The sequence below is a fragment of the Primulina huaijiensis genome, chromosome 1 (genome assembly GCF_012295235.1).
Source record: "Primulina huaijiensis isolate GDHJ02 chromosome 1, ASM1229523v2, whole genome shotgun sequence".
NCBI lineage: Eukaryota > Viridiplantae > Streptophyta > Magnoliopsida > Lamiales > Gesneriaceae > Primulina > Primulina huaijiensis.
Window position 1 is genome coordinate 15,513,667 of NC_133306.1, and position 11,055 is coordinate 15,524,721.

Sequence of the window (11,055 nt, forward strand, 5' to 3'; positions counted from 1 at the left end):
AGCCATGGTCAATCAAATGGCCCTTGGAACGAGACAAGACAGTAAAACATTTCAATACAAAACATTGCACAGCAAGGAGTGTTCTCGGCTAGTATGTTGCATTGTCCTAGGTGTTGGCTCGGTTTGTGGTTGGCTTTTAGCCCTTAGCAATGGTCCAAGTCATGCCTTAGGATGTTGGTAAGGGTCTCTGAGTGGTGGCTCAAGCCAATGTCCAATTATTTCAGAGATATACTTCACGCACACACAACAGCAACCGCTGTAATTTTCTGTTCTTGACAGCAACTTTAGGTTGCGGTTTTCGTGATGGTTTGAGTTCTTGGTTGGCTTTTAGCCATGTCCTTGGACTGGACACTACCTTAATGAGTTAGGAAATTCATGTTTTTGGCCGTTTGTGATTTGGTCGAGTTTAGAGGTCGTACGAGAATTTACGGTGAAAGGTGCCAAAATGACTCTCGAAAGGGTGTTTTATGTTTTTGGATTCCTTTCACCTAATTTCATGTTTTGCAGTTCTTATGCATATTTTTCAGTATTTTTGGGGTATTTTTAATATTGGTTAAACGTCAGTTTAATGTTAGTTCGGATTGGAACAATACCATGATTGAAAATCAAGTGGTTGGTCCTAATAGTCTCATTGTTGGTACTATTGTTAAGTTTTGGTTCTATTGTCAAGTTTAGGTCAAGATAATATTATTTGCAAGTGTCACATATTAGAATTAAGTCGCAGCAAGCCTGGGAGCGATCCAACTCATCCGGTAAAAATAAGGTTTTAATTATATTACGTGCATAAAAATATAAAATGTTTATTTTTGAGATATATGCTATATGTCTTGTGGCCATCTTATGTTATGGGTTTGGAAGTCGGTAGGCGCAACCGAGGACCTCTCCGCCCGGTGACTTACGACCGGTTTATGATTATGTATGGGTACGGACATCCAGTCCAAAGGCTGTGATTGATCTCTACCGCCCAGTATACTGTGGTTTAGTCTGATCAGGCGCTCACGTTATGTTATGGGCCACTTGCTTAGAACATTATCTCTACCAGAAAATTATGATATGATATGACAGAGCTCTATGGAGCAAAGCTTTTACGTATGATTTTCAGATATGCACGTAGATATAATTACTCATGATACAATTTTCACCATACGCTTTACGATACCATATTTTTACGTTGCATGCGATTTTATTGTATATTTACTTGTTATTCACGATATATACATGTTGAGTCTTTAGACTCACTAGACTTGATTGTTGTAGGTACCGATGAGGTCGAGACGGAGGGCGTAGATCAGTGAGCTATCTTGGGGCAGCAGTAGTAAACCCGAGGACCTCATGTTTTAGTTTATGCACTTTTATCGTTCAAACTCGATTTTAATATGTTGGGTTATTTTTAAATTGTTGTTTGAAATACAATGTTGACTTCCGCTGTTATTTTAAAAGTTTAAATTATTTACATGTTTATTTTATAAATGAGGCAAGTTATTTATTTATTTAGAAAATTTTAATAATTCCGCAAAAATTATGAATACGAAATACGGGCCTTTACAGTTGGTATCAGAGCCTATGATCTTCTAAAGGGTTGTACTACTACTGACCTTGAGAAGCTCACGAAGTCACGCCTTCGGTCTGTAAGTTTTACGTTTACGCACTTTGTTTAAAGCATGAAATATTTTAACAGCATGTTTTCATGAAATATTTTACGTTCAGATTTTGATTATGCAGTATTTATTTAAGTTTAAAGAAATAATGTAATTATGCATGTTGGTTACATTTGGAATTGGAAATGTCTAAGAATTCGAATATTGGGCTTTAGGAGAAGTTGAAAATGATTTGACTATATTAATATTTTAAGTCAGTAGTACTGATGTCCTCCTTATGGGTCATAAGTTAATCTTGAAAATTATGAATGCTTTTGGGACTTGTAGAATTTCTAAGAAATTATTGATGGTTCTTGGTTGCTAGTGGAGTAAATTTTTGAGGATTTCATATAAGCAATAGCGATTCAAAGACTACGACAATCTTTAGGATTATAAATGTACAATTTGAGGATTTTAAGTATCTTTGAAAATGTAAGATTAATTATGTGAATTTATTTAGGATGCATGCTCTACATAGTTGGATTTAAGGATTGAATGGCAGGAATTGAGAATTTTAAAGACCTAATTGTAATTACTAATAATTTGAGGACCTAAGTGCAAAACAAAATTCTAAGGGACTATTTTCGAATTTACTAAATTTTGGGGAATAAATTTTGAGTTTGAGAATTTAAAAGTTTAATGAGGTAAAGATGGAAAATTTTATGAGGACAATAATGAAAATTTCGAAGAGTTATAGGACCAAAATGTAAATTTGGAGAACTGTAAGGGCCAGATTGCAATTTTCAAAACTTTTAAGGATTAAAAGCGAACTGTTGAGGAACACTTGGGATTTTGAGTATTTATAGAAATGTAAGACGTGTTATGGGAATTAATTTTGGGTTTTATAAACTTAAGGCTATTGAACCTTATGATACGGGAAATCTATAAAATGAAATTGGGAATACTGAGAACTCATGGGTAATTGTGGAATTTTCGGGATTTAAAAAAAAATAAAAATTCTTGAGATGAGAATTGAAAGGTTTAAATGATAATAATTTTCGGCAATTTAAGCTTGGAAAGATGATTAGAACCTCGAAATAGCTGGATTATAATGTTATAAGGAATGACATTCAAGGACATTGTAGGATGAATAAATCTTGGGGTTGAAAATTTAAGCGTTGGTGATATCACGTCGGGGCAAATTAAGAATTTAAAGTGACGACAAGTTAAAGTAAAAATTTATCGGTTAGCTAAGTTATAAGAGTAAACATTGAGTTAGCGAATTTTTTTGGGAATTTAAGTTTGATGTGTCGTAAGTTTTAACCAGGATCTTAACAGTTAGAATTATACCTTTGGGGGAATTTGATTTTTCTAGAAAGTTGAGTATGATGGATGGTTAGGTTACTCGATAGACGCATGTAAGAATTGAATTAGAAACCTTATCTTGAGGAATTTTGAAAGTCATTAAGAAATTTGGGACTAAGCGGATATGTGGGCTGGAGTTATACTATCTAATATTATTTGGGTTGCATAAGCTTGAATTTCAAGATTTATAAGATAGGAGTTCATACATAAGTTTTGGGTGAAATAAAAACAAAAAGAGAATTAGATGCGTTCAACATAGAGTACCAATGAACTAACGTTAAGATTTTAATTGAGTAAGAAATCCGAAATATTGATATGGAAATTTTAGAACTCTATGGGTGATATGATCGAAGTTGAATTATTAGAGTAAGTTTATCGCTAACATGAGATAACTTATTAAGTTTTATACACTAGACTTAATTAAGCATTGATGATACTTAAGAGTGCGACATTTGTTTCAATGAGGAAAGTCCATAGTCTTAGGCCTCAATTATATTGTAATTGGAAAGAAAATGGTTTAAGCATATAATTGATACTTGAAGGGCTTTAAAATATTGGTAGAAGGTCGATGTTGTATAATTGGGTTTTATGGATTAACGTTATTTGAGGTTTAAGATTTGCAACAATTTTATATTTGGGGTATACTCGTAAATAGTTAAGTTATATAAGTTTGGGCTGTAAGATAAAGATACGATTCAAGGATCTTAGACTAATTTTGTTATGGAGCTGAGATAAGATTTAACTTTTAAGTGTATGACCGAGGATAGAAGTTGATCAGTAACCTTTGGTTCTAAGAGTCTTTAAGTGGAACTGCGTAAATGCTAATGTAATAGGTGGTTGAACATTACGGGTATAGTATAAGGAAGGTAAGACATGATAAGTTTGAACCACCAATTCTAATATTGGGAACGATGAGAAAAGTCAGAATTCGAGGTCATAGTAAAGTAAAGCTAAGTTACCATAAGTCGTTTTAAGTTGCGATTCGCAAATGAGATTTTTGGTAGGCAATCTAATTAGGATTGAAGAAACGTTAGGACAGCCTATGACTTAATTTTTATCAGAGTAGCGCAGCGGTAGCGTGGATTGTTGGGATAATAGAATTAAGAATCTAAACTTTTAGATTATCGAGGATTAGCGAATTTCGGGGACGAAATTCAATTTAAGGGGGGAAGATTGTAACGACCAGAAAATCAGACTACGTATAAGCCATGCATAATTATTACTATTTAAATTTAAAAATGATTTATATATATATATGAAGGGTCTAATTCATTTTTATATTTGACAAGTCATAAATATTTATTTTAAATGCAAAAGTTTAGTTTTATCTTTTCAGTTAAATACGCGAGGAAGGACCGGAGTTTTGAAATTAGAAATAAGATTAATAATAAGAAAAATATTCCTAAATTTAATCTAAGTCAAGGAATAATTTAATTTAAAGAAAAAGAATGTTTTAGGATTTATTAAATTAATTGGAGTCAAGTTAGTAAATAAATCCTATTAGGTTCAATATTTAATTAAAGCTTAAATTAAAATATGTAAACAAGTTGGGATAAATTAATCTAGGTATAATATAGTCAAGAAATTAAACATAGCATTTAAATACTTAAATTTTAAACCATGCAATGCCATGCAAGATTTAATTCTAATTTAATTTGTTAATTAACTAAAACATAAAATGGTATTTAAAACACTAAGAATTTAAAATACAAGACTTAATCAACATATACCATGCAATATTAGTAGAAATTTAATCAACTCCTTAAGCAAATTCAAATGCTTAGTAAATCCCATTCAAGCCATCCTTAAATAGCCTTTAAGGTGAATACAATTCCTCACCTTTAACCCATTAGTTATTAGTGAATTCAAACACAATAATACACCTTGATTCTTCCTTAACCAATCATGCTAGCAAATAAACGAAATCATGCAGAAAAAGGGAGGAAAAGAATCGGCTAGCAAGGAGAAATGAAAAACCATTCAAAGTCCCTTCCACTCCTTCACTTGTAACTCTCATTTTAAGGCATATAATGTCACCTTTAACACCTATTAAATCATTCACCTTCCTCACCTACATTCCCCACAACCTCACCTTCGAAATTACAGAAGAGAACATCAGCAAAATAATCGTGAACAGCAGCTGAAACAAGAAGAGGAGCCCAACTCCGTGCCGTCACGTAGTATTGGTTTGTTTTCTTCAAAACAAATTCCAGGCATGTATATATTATTCCTCTGCTCTTCAATCAAGTCATAATAAGTATTTTAAATAAGTATATGTTCAGGAATCAAGTGACAACACGAAATATGACAGCAACTTATTCAAAACTCAAAACCTGCATCTCGGCTTCCTGATTGTGCTTCACGGTTGCTGGTTTTTTTGTTGGTTTCAGGAGTTGCTTCGGTTCCAGGCTTTCATGGCTGCCTCTAGGCATAATTTAGAGTATGTTAGGGTGTTTTTGGGTCATTTGTTTCAGTCCATACCCTCAAAAAACGAAAGAATGACAGCAAACTCTCCTTGTGTACAGAAAAGAGTCACGATTTTTTTTATGGATTGATTAAGGAGTGTGTTCGAATCTTGGCTGTCCTAGGGACTGTAGCCATGGTTAGAACCCTCCCTTAGCATGTCTAGGATGTGACCAAGGTGTCCTTTCCAAGCTCGGTTCACGGATCCATCAGAATTTCACAACAACAATTCAAGTGCATTTCGGTTCTTCATAGTTCTGTGTCAGTGAGTTTCGAGTTTCTAGTGTTTGTATGGATGATGGTTGGCTCCTAGCCCGTAGCCATGGTTCATACAACCCTCCATCATGTCTAGATCAAGCCATGGTCAATCAAATGGCCCTTGGAACGAGACAAGACAGTAAAACATTTCAATACAAAACACTGCACAACAAGGAGTGTTTTCGGCTAGTATGTTGCATTGTCCTAGGTGTTGGCTCGGTTTGTGGTTTGCTTTTAGCCCTTAGCCATGGTCCAAGTCATGCCTTAGGATGTTGGTAAGGGTCTCTGAGTGGTGGCTCAAGCCAATGTCCAATTATTTCAGAGATATACTTCACGCACACACAACAGCAACCGCTGTAATTTTCTGTTCTTGACAGCAACTTTAGGTTGGGGTTTTCGTGATGGTTTGAGTTCTTGGTTGGCTTTTAGCCCATGGCCTTGGACTGGACACTACCATAATGAGTTAGAAAAGTCATGTTTTTGGCCGTTTGTGATTTGGTCGAGTTTATAGGTCGTACGAGAATTTACGGTGAAAGGTGCCAAAATGACTCTCGAAAGGGTGTTTTATGTTTTTGGATTCCTTTCACCTATTTTCGTGTTTTTCAGTTCTTATGCATATTTTTCAGTATTTTTGGGGTATTTTTAATCATGGTTAAACGTCGGTTTAATGTTAGTTCGGGTTGGTACAATACCATGATTGAAAATCAAGTGGTTGGTCCTAATAGTCTCATTGTTGGTTCTATTGTTAAGTTTTGGTTCTATTGTCAAGTTTAGGTCAAGATAATATTATTTGCAAGTGTCACATATTAGAATTAAGTCGCAGCAAGCCTGGGAGCAATCCAACTCATCCGGTAAAAATATGGTTTTAATTATATTACGTGCATAAAAATATAAAATGTTTATTTTTTAGATATATGCGATATGTCTTGTGGCCACCTTATGTTATGGGTTTGGAAGTCGGTAGGCGCAACCGAGGACCTCTCCGCCCGGTGACTTACGACCGGTTTATGATTATGTATGGGTACGGACATCCAGTCCAAGGGCTGTGATTGATCTCTACCGCCCAGTATACTGTGGNTCGAAACGGAGGGCGTAGATCAGTGAGCTATCTTGGGGCAGCAGTAGTAAACACGAGGACCTCATGTTTTAGTTTATACACCTTTTATCGTTCAAACTCGATTTTAATATGTTGGGTTATTTTTAAACTGTTGTTTGAAATACAATGTTGACTTCCGCTGTTATTTTAAAAGTTTAAATTATTTACATGTTTATTTTATAAATGAGGCAAGTTATTTATTTATTTAGAAAATTTTAATAATTCCGCAAAAATTATGAATACGAAATACGGGCCTTTACAAGTTGTGCTAAGAAATTTCAGTTCAGTTAAGTTCTGTAAACTGTGTTGAAACTAAGAGTTTCAGTTTGGCATTGTTAAGTAAAAAACTGAAGAGGGTCTGTACAAATCTTTTTATCGATCAAAGTCTTTTAGTAAATATCCTATCTTCGAGATAGAAGGGGTGACGTAGGAGTGATTGAAATCTCCGAACATCCATAAATCTTGTGTCTCTTAATTTCAGTTTTATTCTATCTGTCATTCAGTTTATTTCCGCACTTTCATTAATTAACTGACTGACATTGACAAACAAGATTCTCGAGTTTCAGTTTATCACTAAACTGACTCATTATTCGAAAAAATTGTGAAAATTGTCAGTGTTGATTCAACCCCCCTTCTAAACACTCTTTCACCTCTCAACCGATCCTATCACCCTACCATGGTAACTCTTTGTGCATCATTAGGAAGAGTTTTTTAAAAAAATACTAGTTTTATGCATGTATAGCCATAAAAACGAAAATATATCATGTTTATCATATTTTGCATGCAAGAATGTATCAAACACATAATATGGTGTGAAAAATGTTTGAACGAAGATTAAGGTGTACCTTCGTGTATATTACGCTCGAAAATCAAATTGCGATGCGAGGAACGTTGGCGGAGAGATGGGGGAAGAAGCTTGCTGATTTTTTCTTCAAACTTGCGTGACTTTTTTTCCAAATTTTTGTATGGTGTGTGTCTTAGCTGATGAAGAGAGCCCTTGTGTTAATAAGTGTTTTGTGCGTGTGTTTTGGTGGGTTTTGGGGAAGGGTTTTTGCTTTTTATTTTAATTAAAACACATGGTGCAAGTTTAAGCTCATTAACCTAGTATAATAGGCCCATTAAGCCCATTAGTTATTATTTAAAATATTTTGCTTAGGAAAGTTTGTGAAAATATTAGCTGAATTCTCAAAATGTCCCTATTTTTATTGAAAATCTATTGCCGGTTTACAATACGACTCGACGTATAAAAACACCTCATTTTCGAAAATTCTATTTAAAATACACCACACATTAAACAATTAAAAATAATTATTTAATAAAATATTTTACCTCATATGGTCTCCGGTCTCCGTTCCTCGATCGCCTCTCGAATAACCTTTAAAAACACAATTTTAATGCATTCTAAAATAAAACTATATTTTAAACATGTAACCGTGCATACCATAATTAATTCATGCCATTAAAACCATTTACTTAGTCATTTTCCATTTTCCCTAGATTTTCATGCAGTTGGGTTACGTTATCGTATTTTGGACATTACATAAGCGCTCTAGCACTTATTTTTGGACGTCCCAGTGACCGAATTGAGCGAGAAAGAAAACTTTGTGTTAGAGTAGATGTCCGAAAAGCCAACTTGTGGCTCTGACTTTATTGACTCTGATGTAAAAAAATCTTTATTTTAATAATATCTTACGATTTTATTCGATCATGGCATTATACTTTATCTGTATACCCATGCAAGCTGTATAGATAAAGTCCTTGAATATACAATAGGTACCCTGAGGTCTGCATCGCAACGTACGATTGTGAAACTCATTAGAGAGTGTGTCGTATATTCTAAACAGATTCTTAGTCGAATCAGCCGCCTAAAACAAGGATAAACGTCGCTCGAGACTGAGACTACCATTTGTGATGTAAACGCCATGTTTCATTGACAAGGGTATAAAGATGTCCATTCATACAGATGGGTGATCATATGAAGATGCACTAAAAAACCCTCCCTCGGACTTTCCAAGTGGTTCCCACTTATCGAGTGGAATAGTCTGCAGTTATGGTTATACACCATTAGTCCTTTGACCCGAGACAATGTAAGTGCTATACGTACTAGCATTCACTTTGATCTGTTTAACGATTCCATCGAGGGTCATTAGGTGGTGAGGTTGGGTGTAGTTTCGAAATACGTAGGAGAAAATACATTGTAGTCGGGGATTCACTGTTCGCCTACGGGTGAAGATATCCTATGTGATCTGATAAGTTAATAGTGCAAGGAGTCTCTGTCAAGAGCAAAAAATGTGTTTTAGGGAAAGGTGTTTTCCTAGTTGCACATACCATGCCACTATTAGTACTCAAAGATAAATCGCATCGTTATCGAATTCATATGCAACTCTCGATATAAAATGTTTGCAGATTCGATCGGGATATATGTGTCCAAGAGACCGTACTATACGCTAAACATGACTAAAGGTTCTTGCAGGCGCTATCAGTGATACCTGGGGGATCATGGGACGATGCTATTAAACGCTCTTACCATGTTCCGATGGGTGCAATTAGAAATGAGTTCTGACATTCTTGATCAAGGTGTTGATGAAAAGAATGGGGCTAACTAGGGCAATCCTGAATAAGAATAATTACTATTCTGAATCACATGGAGATGTGAACCCATGGCTAGTTGTATCCCTGAACCATTGAGGGTCATACAAGTATCGGATTATGTGTTCCCATTGAGATAATCAAATTTCAAGGAGTTGAAGTTTAACGACTATAGTTTGATGGAGATCAAACAAGATTGCATTGTAAATTTCAATTTTAGAACACTTCCACACTAATTTGGTAGTCGTACTCTCCTAATTGTTTTTTGTTTCCGCATCTTCTATCCAAACATCCCCACAATGAAATATTTAGAAGTATATCAAGTACGGTAATTAGAATAACCTTAAATTATCTAGAAATTCAAAAATGGTTTTGGATCAATTAGTTGAAAATAAAACTAAAACTAAAACTAAAACAAGATTGCATTGGGTTTTGTTTTTGGACCTTATGTCATAATAAGGAGCTCTTTAAAGCCATCAGAATAATGATATCGAATTAGATATTGCAATGAGTTCACGATAATGGACCAAATGGTCAGTCCTATGCCCATAGGCTTGGACAGTCCTAGCACATATCTACTTTTTAAGTAGGACATCCACTAGAACTTGGAGTCCCATTAAGACTAAATATAAATTGTTAATAAGTTGGCTCAATATTGGTCTTAACTTTCAGCACTCAGAGTTAGAAAACCCTCTTCCTCTCTTTATTGCCCGATTATTCCCTTGCTTTGAACATATGGTTTTACATGCCACTTCTCTTCTTCGTTCAACGCATAATATAGTTTATTTCTAATGCAATTAAATGAGAGATTAAGGATTCCAATGGTGGATCAAATTGATGTGATCACATAAGAGAGCAAAGGAAGGCATTTCGTTCGTTGTTTCAAATAGAAGATCTATCTCCGCTTAAAATCCAGAATAGTTAGAGTCATAGCTGTAAGGTCCAAAATGCTATAACGTAATCCAACTGCATGCAAATCTAGGAAAATAGAAAATGCTTAATCAAATTATTTTAATTGCATTAATTAAATGTGGTAGGCATGTTTACATGTTAAAAATATGATTTTCTATTAGAATGCATAAAAATGTTTTTCAAGTGTTATTCGAGACGCGACCGAAAAATGGTGATCGAGGACATTAAAGGAAAAATATTTTTATTAAATGATTATTTTTATTTATTTAATATATGACATAAAATGGTGTGTTTCGAGATGTTTTTACAAGTCGAATCGTAATTTAAATAGGTAATTGATTTTTGACGAAAACAATGACTTTTTGGAGGTTCGGTTATTATTTTCGAAAAGTTTCTAAATCGATATAATTTTCCTACTTTATAATGGGCCTATTATATCAAGGTTATTGGGCCTAACTTTCTACCCAATTATTTATATCAAAATATGGAGTTTCTAAACCACAAAACACTTCATATCACACACGCAAAGCATTAAAAACCTAGGGTTTCCCTTCCCACCCCACACGAACACAAAAAAAACACGTTTTTGAAGCAATTCACGTCAAATTTAAAGGAAAAACGCAGCAAGATCGTCCCCGTCTCTCCGGCAACGTCCATTCGCGTCTAGAATTGAATCTCCGTCCGTTAAGTACGCAAAGGCACGCTTTATTCTTTATTTTCTCATCGTTCATGCCTTAAAATGTGTGAATATACATGTTTGCATGAAAAATATGATATCCCTCTTTATATTTTCGT